A 9,532-nucleotide genomic window follows, 5' to 3' on the forward strand; every position below is an offset into this window, starting at 1 on the left:
TCCGTGTACCCGGGACAAGGCTGGGGCGGGGAAAGTTCATGGATCCAAGTTCAAGAAGGACAGTATAAAGAAACTGTCGGAGCAAATTAAGTTGTTCACAAGTCATCGACACAAGTTATCTTCTCATAAAACACAGGCTTTGTAAGCAAGCGACGTGATTTCCTCAGAAGATTCACTTAGTATTACATTGGCAACACATCAGGGGAACATGGGAGCTGCTGCCATGGGACAGCCACGTGGCCAGCTGTGTCTGCTTGTCTAACAGAGATTGTGACAATGAAAAAACAAAAAAGAAAAGTCACCACTGACATCTAAAATTACAAATTATAATATCAAAGGTATTCCAGGGGAGGGACGAAAAAGCCTTGGGCAAGAAGAACTTATTAACTGTGGTCCTAATCACGTCTCATTATCCCCTGAGTTAGTTCTTACGCCACACCTGTACTTGCCACACACAATTTGCTGGGGGTAGATTGTTTCTGCCAAGGGAAATGCAAAATGTTTTCAAAAACTCCGGGCAGAGCCCTAGCCGGTTTGGCTCAGTGGTAGAGCATTGGCCTGCGGACTGAAGGGTCCTGGGTTCGATTTCGGTCAAGGGCACATGCCCAGGTTGCGGGCTCGATCCCCAGTAGGGGGCGTGCAGGAGGCAGCCGATCAATGATTCTCTCACATTACTGATGTTTCTGTCTCTTTCCGTTCCCCTTCCTCTCTGAAATCAATAAAAATATATTTTTAAAAAGAAACAAGAAACTCTGGCAGAAATCTTATCTAAGCGGTCACCATCATGCTTTCTCACCCTTGGACAAGGGGCTATTCTGAAAGGGTGGTCCTGGTGTGTAAAGACTTCTCTGAAGCAGGTGGTGTGGGGGAGAGGAGGAGGAGACTGGCCAGCACACCCGGCCAGGTGTGTCCCCTGCCACCCAGGTACCACGCTCATCAGCAGGAGCACAACTGGAATTACTAGGAAGACAAAGTCTGAAGACTCGCGTCAATGCAGACATGGCTGGAGACTTAGAAGACAGGCAATGCGTTGCTGCAGCGGTGTCTCTGTGGACATCTGTGTGGCTCTGCCTTTTCTGCCCACACTCGCCAGTCCTGCTGGTTCTGTGGCCTGGAGCAGGGCAGAACCCAGCCACGCCATCTGAGACCTCATGGCCCACCCAGGTCCAGAGCGCAGGGGGCCTGTGTGACACTGCCCTGAGGACTGAGCAGGAAGGGCTACCTCCCGAGGGAAATGAACAAGTATAATTACAAGCTGTTCTTCTGAACCCAGGCAGGCACGGGACAGGGCACTCTACCGCCTAACGCTCCCAAAACGATAAAAGGAAGGAAGCTGCTGAAGCTGCTGATGGGAACCACTTAGGAGTTCCACCCCACGGGGCAGCCTGTTAGCGAAGGGGAGGAGCATGTCTGGTTGCCAGCAGACAGTGTGGTCTAAGGTGGATGTTTTGCCCCTTTGAGTTCTGCTGTTGAATAAGGGGATTGGAGCAACCATTCGTCCATCCCCGACTGACTGTTTCATGGAAGGTCTGCCCTTTCCATGTCTATTTCAGGGCAATGAACAGAAGAGCAGAAAATCTAAGAGTCAAGCCCTAGGTGGTTTGGCTCAGTGGATAGAGCGTCAGCCTGCAGTCTGAGGGGTCCTGGGTTCAATTCCAGTCAAGGGCACAACCCTTGGTTGTGGGCTCAATCCCCAGTAGGGAGCGTGCAGGAGGCAGCCAATCAATGATTCTTTCTCATCATTGATGTTTCTCTCTCTCTTCCTTCCTTTCTGAAATCAATAAGAATATATTAAAAAAAATCTAAGAGTCAATAAATGTGATTCATCTTCCTACAGCCAGCCAAGGAGGGAGAATTCTGAGTCATGAGCCTTGTTTAGCCTATACAATGAAGAGGTAATATGCAAATTAACCCTCATGCCCTCACAAGATGGCTGCCTAGGAGGCGGAGCTTTTGATGCTAACTGACCGACCAGAACCTAATTTGGGTGAACTGCAAAGGCAGAACCTAAGGTGGGGGCTGAGGAAGGGTTTTAAGGGCAACAGCTGTTTGGTATAAGGTGTAAGAAAGCAGTTCAATGTTTTAATACCAGTTTGGCAGTATAGTGCATATGGCTGGCTATCAGTCCAGATATAGGGATTATGCATTTTTTGTCTGCAAAGAGCATCTCCTCCTGCTGAAAAAGGCGTTCCCCAACCCCATTTTAGCAATCCTATCCTATATAATCTATTTATACTAATAAAAGGATAATATGCTAATTAGACCTGGTCGACCGGCCACCTTCCGAACGTCCAACTTCCTTCCGGACAAAGCCATGGTGGTAGGGGCTGAGGCAGAGGGAGTTAGGGGCGATCAAGCCGGCAGGGGAGGGCAGTTGGGGGCGAGATCAGGCCAGCAGGGGGTTAGGGGCAACCAGGCTGGCAGGGGAGAGCAGTTGGGGATGAGACAGACCTGCAGGGGAGGGCAGTTGGGGGCAAGATCAGGCCAGCAGGGGAGGGCAGTTAGGGGCGATCAGACAGGCAGGCAGAGGCAGTTAGGGACGATCAGGCAGGCAGGCAGGTGAGCGGTTAGGAGCCAGGGGTCCCAGATTTTGAGAAGGAGTCGGACATCCCCCAAGGGGTCTCCGATTGGAGAGGGTGCAGGCTAGGCTGAAGGAACCCCCCACCCTCATGCACAAAGTTCATGCACCATGCCACTAGTAAAATATAAAAATGATTTTTTTTATTTTATTGATTTTTTACAGAGAGGAAGGGAGAGAGATAGATAGTTAGAAACATCGATGGGAGAGAAACATCTACCAGCTGCCTCCTGCACATCTCCCAGGGGGGATGTGCCCGCAACCCAGGTACATGCCCTTGACCGGAATCGAACCCGGGACCCTTCAGTCCACAGGCCGACGCTCTATCCACTGAGCCAAACCGGTTTTGGCTAAAAATGATTTCTTTACCACCCCATCTCAAAGTGAATGAAAATGCTAAAAGTAAAAATTCTGGTGTTCTGCATCCTCATCAGACAAAGGCAGACTCAACAAAGTTGTCCATAAACGAAGAACTGTGGATGGGAGCCTCTGCTGTCTCAGAATTTAGGAGGCGATGAACAATATCTCCTGCCAGTCCTCATTGTTCGCAATGAGATTTCTTCCCGGGGCCTTTGCCTTTGTCTGTCCCAGGAATTCCAGCTGCAGCCATTTCACTCATCCCACCTATTTTCAAACCCTGGAGCCAGAGGATGGGGAAATACTCTGCCACCTCTGAGGCCCTCAGACATAAGTCTCTTTTTGTACAGTTTTACAATGAACTGGGAAATAAACCCAGGCTTCCTGACTTTGCAGCCAATTTATCTCCAGCACCAAATGGCCAATTACTAAACATTCCCACAGGGATTTCTCATGGCAGGTGTATGAGAAGTGATAAGCCTGGGATGAAGCCAGAGCCAAATGAATGCTTCTGAGAGCAGCTGACACCCCTCCCCAGGGCCCAGGGGTGCGGAGGCCAGGGCAGGTCCTGGCCCGCCAACTGCAGCTGTGCCATCTTCACAGCTTATCTGTTTGTCAGTTTACTCACTTATAAAATGAACTCAAAAATACCCATCTTGCCCTGCCAGTGTGGCTCAGTGGTTGAGCGTCAACCTATGAACCAGGAGGTCATGTTTTGATTCCCGGTCAGGGCATATGCCCAGGTTGCAGGCTTGATCCCCAGTGGGGAGCATGCAGGATGCAGTTAATCAATGATTCTCTCACATCAATGATGTTTCTATGTCTCTCTCCCTCTCCCTTTCTCTCTGAAATCAATAAAAACATTTTTAAAAAGCAAACTAAAAAAAAATACCCATTTTACTCTTTAGTGGGACATTGTGAAACTCAAGTAAGGAACAACATACAATATGAATAAGTTATAAAAATCAACAGACCTCAGATCAACTGTAAAAAAGCATTTGGGGGAACGTTTTGAATATGAACTGGGTATTAGATGATACCAAAGAATGATTGCTAATTTTCCTAGGTACAATAATGGCATAATGATTATTTAATATTTTTAGAGATGCAATGACTGGATGTCTGGGAGTTGCTTTAAAATATTTCAGTAAAAAAAGAAAGAGAAAAGAGATAAAGCAAGGGTGGCAACATGCTGCTAACTGCTGACCCTGAGGGCCTTTCTCTACTATAGTGCATATTTAAATTTTTCAGGAAAATGCCTTTTAAGTAAACAAAGCAGAATTTTCTGGAACATTAGAAAGCTTCACTGATGGTCATCTCTAGAGCACAGAAAATCTGTTTAGTTCACAAGGCCTCTCCACATTGGCCATCCAGTGGTTGGAGGACAGGGACTTGGGGCCGGGCAGGAAGGGGCCAGGCAAGGAGCCCAGATGTCAGGAGATAGAGGGAAGTGACTTCATGGAATTTTCTATCTGCCCTGCATCAAAACGCCAAGTGCATACTTGGTCTGCAGACCTAAGTTTCATTCAGCTTTGCCACTTAATGGCTAAGTGGCCTTAGACCAAGTCACTTTTTAAAAAAATATATATATTTTATTGATTTTTTTACAGAGAGGAAGGAAGAGGGATAGAGAGCTAGAAACATCGATGAGAGAGAAGCATCCATCAGCTGCCTCCCACGCAACCCCTACTGGGGATGTGCCCGCAACCAACGTACATGCCCTTGACCGGAATCGAACCTGGGACCCTCCAGTCTGTAGTCCGATGCTCTATCCAGTGAGCCAAACCAGCCAGGGCAGACCAAGTCACTTTTTAACACAAAGTCACAGAGAGACAAACAGATGTGCTTTCTCTCTCTCTCTCTCTGTGACTTTGTGTTAAAAAGTTACACACACACACACCACTGAGACTCAATTCCGAGGGGTCCACAGGGCGCATGGGTGCATTTTGCCCTGGGTTTGATGGTCATTCCAGGGACCAGGAAGGGGAACATGACAAAGGGATGAAGGAGAGTAATAATTTAGCTAAGGCACTGGCCAGTAAGTCAGTCATTCATCTGGGAGCTGACCAGACAAATGAAGTACACAACACACCATAAACAAACGAAATAATTCCACCAAGAGTGACAGGTGGGCTCTGGGGCTCCCGGTCGGACCCACCGGCTGTGGTGTAAGGAATATGAGTTCGAGTCCCACACTGACTAACCCAGTGGCCTTTTCCTCTTCTGCAGAAAGAAACGACTGAACTGATCTCCACAGTTCCAAGATTTTAGATGTCGAAATTAATTTGGGGCATGTTTCTGACTTCAAAGCACATCTCTGAGGCTTCCAGCACGAGTAGTTCAGTCCCCCACCCCCCATCCGCCGTGCGCTGCACCGTGTCCCTCCCCCCACCCCGCTGGTATTTGGTGATGTTTACTGGGGTGGGAGTGGGGGGATGAGAGAGAGAAAAGAATCGCAATCACGCTTGTTTCTTCCGATCATTTCTACTCCGGCGCTGATTTACAGCGACACACACCTCAGACAGGCAGCTACACCCAGGGCTCCCAGATTTTTGAGGGGTTGGGGGCGGAGCGCAGTGGCCAAAGAGCCTGCGTAAAAGTTGCAGTCACCGAGGACCGCAGGAGTATCTCGCAAGACTAGGAATAGCTCTACCCCGGAGCGATCCTGCCCACACGACCCATGGGTTCGTTTGTGCTGGTTCTTTCCTGCTCCAGGCCTCTCAGTCCAAACGGCGGGAGAGGCTCCCTGGTCCCCGGACGAGCCAGGGCGGCTTGGGAGTAAGTACCTGGGGTGCGAACCGCGCCTCCATTCCCACAGGACTCGGTGCTCGGGCGCTCAGATGAGCCTAACTGGAAGGCTGAAGAGAAACCCAATTCCAGGCAGCGGGCGCTGGAGCTCACAGGCTCAGGCCCGGTAGCCCCCACCCCCACCCCCACCCCGCTCAGCTCCGTGCGCTCCACATTTCCAAAGCCCCAACTCAGTGCGACGCCCATCCCCTGCGCCCTCCACGTCCCTCAAAGCCAGAACTCCGGGCACGAACGCAGCCCCCGTGTCCCTGGCCCCACGCGGCACCCTCCTAGGCACCGATCGCACATTGAGCTTCCACTGGCTCTGTCCTGCCTGGTGGTAGGCGCCCCAGGCGAGCTAGGAACCGAGCGCCCCACTTCCTAGGGCGCGCCGGCGGCTTCCCGGCCCGGCTCAGCGAGGTGGGGCTGGGTGGGTCCGCTCCAGTCGAGAGGGGGACCCGTCAGCCTGCACGTCCCGCATCTCTCATCTTCACTGTGTGTGCCGCCCCCCGGGTCCCCGGCACCCCGAACACGCGAAGAGACTGGCCTCGCGGGGAGTGGAGCCTGAGGACTGGCGTGGGCGCTCCCCCGCCCTCGAGCCACTGCGCTCCCTGGGAGTTGCAGGGAGCGCGCTTACTTGGTAGGAGGGGTCCGCCCTGGCTTGGCTGGGGCCACGTTTCCCTCCGTGGCCCCCCGTCTGCACCCGCGTCGCCGCCGAGCCCCTTTCCCGAGCAGAGGGGCGGCTGGAGAGAGCGAGCTCCAAGTGCCGGGAGCCGCGAGCTGGAGTAGCGCCTTCACTCTTTCCCCGGGACTTTTAAGGGGCTAGAGCAGCAAACCCCTCCCCGGACCCACCCCTTCCGAGGGCGGCCACCGCAGGGCCCGCCCCGGCTCCTTTTGTTGTAATCGGAGAGCGGTCACCCCCAGCCCAGTGCCGGCGACCGCGCGCCGGGCGCAGCCGCTTCCAGGCTCTTCACACCCGGCTTTCCGAAGCCTGGGAAGCGGGGAGGGGGTTTTCCTCCGGAAGATTCCTCTACTCCCCACCCCCTCAACGCGCCTGGAATTTAACCCCTTGACGTCCTTCTCTTCCTGCATTAGGGTCCGAGGCTAATCCAGCTCCCGGTCCAGAGAGCAGCACTGCCTGGCGCGTAGTAGACGCTCAATAAAAACGGATAAATGAAGGAGTTCAGAAACTGTCATCCATCTCTCCTGGGTTTCTCCTCGATGGGAAAGCAGATTCCAACGTGAAACCAGCCGCCCCTTTCTCCCAGCAGATCACCTCCCTGGCTTCCACAAACCTCTCTGCCCTGAGGATCGTGCTCTCCTTTGTGAATTCAAGGCTTCGGACTCAGTGACCTCTAACATCTCTCCCCTCCCTCCTCCTCCCCCCTTCCTCCCCCCCTCCTCCCCCCTCCCCCCTGCGAGGCAGGGCCAGGATTAACAACCCTGCACTCAGGAACTGAATAGGACCCAGCTAAGGGAGTGTATATTGTGCAGAGGACATTCCAGGCCCGGCTTTGCGGCTCACACTAGGGGCAGAGAGGTGGTCATGCTGGGGGGGGGGGGGGGGGGGGGGGGCGGGCGGAGAATCCCTCTGTGCAGAATCCCAGGGCTTCTTAAACAAGGGCCAGGCTTCACCAGGCGTGAAGCAGATAGCTTTATGTTCATTTTTTATTTAGACCTCATGCAGCCCCCGTGGGGCAAGAAGAGACTTCAGTCAGGGAGGGGAGCATCCACCAGAAGAAGGAACGGCACAGCGAGCCTGGGCCAGCGGAGCCAGAGCGGTGGGAGGGCCAGGAACCTGGTCGGGCTCCCTCCCCACCTCCAGCACAGGCACTGCCCTGACAGGCAAGGCCGGCAGTGGCCCCTCTCGGCTGGGAGGCGGGAAGCGGCCCCTGTGACAGAGGTTGCTGGCTTTCTGGCTCCAGCTCCTGGGCATGGCTGGTGGCCAGTGGTTCAGTCCTTCCCCCGACCCCCCACCCCACCTCCAACCCCGCCGGTGCTGGTGGCCATCTTCAGACGGAGCTCAGGACACTGGCCCCCGCTTCCACTGGGCCCGAGGTGGCTGGAGAATGAGAGGGCAAGGGAGAGGAACTGGAGTCTGAGACCTCCCTCCCTCCCCACAGGGCGTGGCTTGGGGGAAGAACAGTAGCCCCTTCTGGCTCCCACCCGCCCACAGTGACCAATAAGGTCCCAGCCACGGCACTGGAGGTGGAGGTTGTTTGGGGAAGCCGATAGCTTTAAAGCAAGGCGCCAGGCTGTGAGCCTCTGTGCAGAGGGAACCAAAGTGGACTGACCACAGATGCTGTCTGTATCCTCCCCGGGCTCCTTCCTCCGCCCTCCCCTCACTCCGCTCCCTCCCTAGCACACCTAGGGCACCAGAGGTGATAGGTGGTGACTTCCACCACAGCCTCAGCTCAGACTTCTCCCCTCAGCTTAGATCTGTAAATCCACTGGAATCCCCTTGGCCCTATGGACATGCCCATGGCCACAGCTAACCTAGCAAGCCCCAAACTTGGCACCCTAACTCACCGCCCACCCCAACCACGGTGAGCTCTGCCTGGCAGCAATGGTGTCTTCTCAGGCCCCTCCTCCCTACCCTGGTCTAGTCGGCAGTGGGAGGAGGAAGGAGGCCGGTGTGATTGATTATAAGTTTCTGTGGTTGGAACTGTTCGATACCTTGACAGCAGTGGTGGATATAAGAACCTACACAGGTGATAAAATTATACAGAACTTAATACACACACATGCACATTACAGGCAAAACTGGGGAAATCTGAGGCAGATCAGTGGGTTGTACCCATGTCAATCTTATGTCACCACTGGGGGGAAATGGGCAAAGTATATGAGGGTTTCTCTGTATTTCTTAGAACTGCATGTGCATCTACAATTATCTCAATAGAATTTCAACTAAAAAAAAAGAAAGAAAAGAAACCACAGTAGCTCCAGGACCCACAGAATGTAATTGGAACCTTTAAGACCTCTGATATTCCTCTCCAGACTGCTCATCTCCCAGCCACATTCTCTCCTCTCCCCTATAGGCCCTACTGGCTGTTCTCTAAGCCTGCTGTTTCATACCCCAGGGCCTTTGCACATGCCATGCTCTTGCCTTGTCTGCACAGCAATGCCTAGTTCTATGAGACCTTTCTCAGCTGTCAGTCAGTACCTTCCACAGAGTCTGCACGTAGCAAATGTTCAATAAATGCCAGTGGGACTGAGCTCTTTCCTCTCCCCTCACCCTTTTCTCTGATCCCTCCACTTCTAGTCCTATCTCTCCTGCTAAAATGTTCATCAAAAAGGCATAAAATGAAAGGGAATTAACTTTATAAAAAATGTTTTGTCTTACCCTAACCGGTTTGGCTCAGTGGATAGAACATCAGCCTGCATTCGATTCTGGTGGGGGACATGTACCTTGATTGCAGGCACATCCCCAGTAGTAGGTGTGCAGGAGGCAGCTGATTGATGTTTCTCTCCCATCGATGTTTCTGACTCTCTATCCCTCTCCCTTCCTTTCTGTAAAAAATCAATAAAATATATATTTTTAAAAAATGTTTTGTCTCATTCTGAACACAGCAAACTCCTTGTGGAACATTCAGAAAATGTGGAGGAAAAATGGAGAAGCCTGTCACCCCAGCATCCTTCCCCCCACAAATGAACACCTAACATTTGGAGTATTTCCTTCAGGATATTTTTTTTTAACCAAAGTAGATACAGTTCTTGTGCCCAGCTTTTAAAACTTTTAACTATTTTATCTTGTATGCAGTTTTCAATCTGCTTTTAATGGTGTTAGACTGTTCCAGGGTCTAAAACTGC

At 52.3% G+C, this 9,532-nt stretch overlaps 1 protein-coding gene across 1 annotated transcript in view; it reads right to left on the reverse strand.

The window, feature by feature from the left end:
• The window catches only part of LOXL2 (lysyl oxidase like 2), a 106,518-nt gene extending 100,038 nt beyond the window's left edge, over positions 1–6,480 (reverse strand). The window contains exon 1 of the mRNA XM_070416596.1: positions 6,360–6,480. The gene's annotated coding sequence lies outside the window, so the exon portion shown is untranslated. The remainder of the gene's footprint in view (positions 1–6,359) is intronic.
• Between the last annotated feature and the right edge of the window lie 3,052 nt (positions 6,481–9,532).

The sequence above is a fragment of the Myotis yumanensis genome, unplaced genomic scaffold (genome assembly GCF_028538775.1).
Source record: "Myotis yumanensis isolate MYYU_CA2020_CCGP unplaced genomic scaffold, mMyoYum1.0.hap1 SCAF_5, whole genome shotgun sequence".
Lineage (NCBI taxonomy): Eukaryota > Metazoa > Chordata > Mammalia > Chiroptera > Vespertilionidae > Myotis > Myotis yumanensis.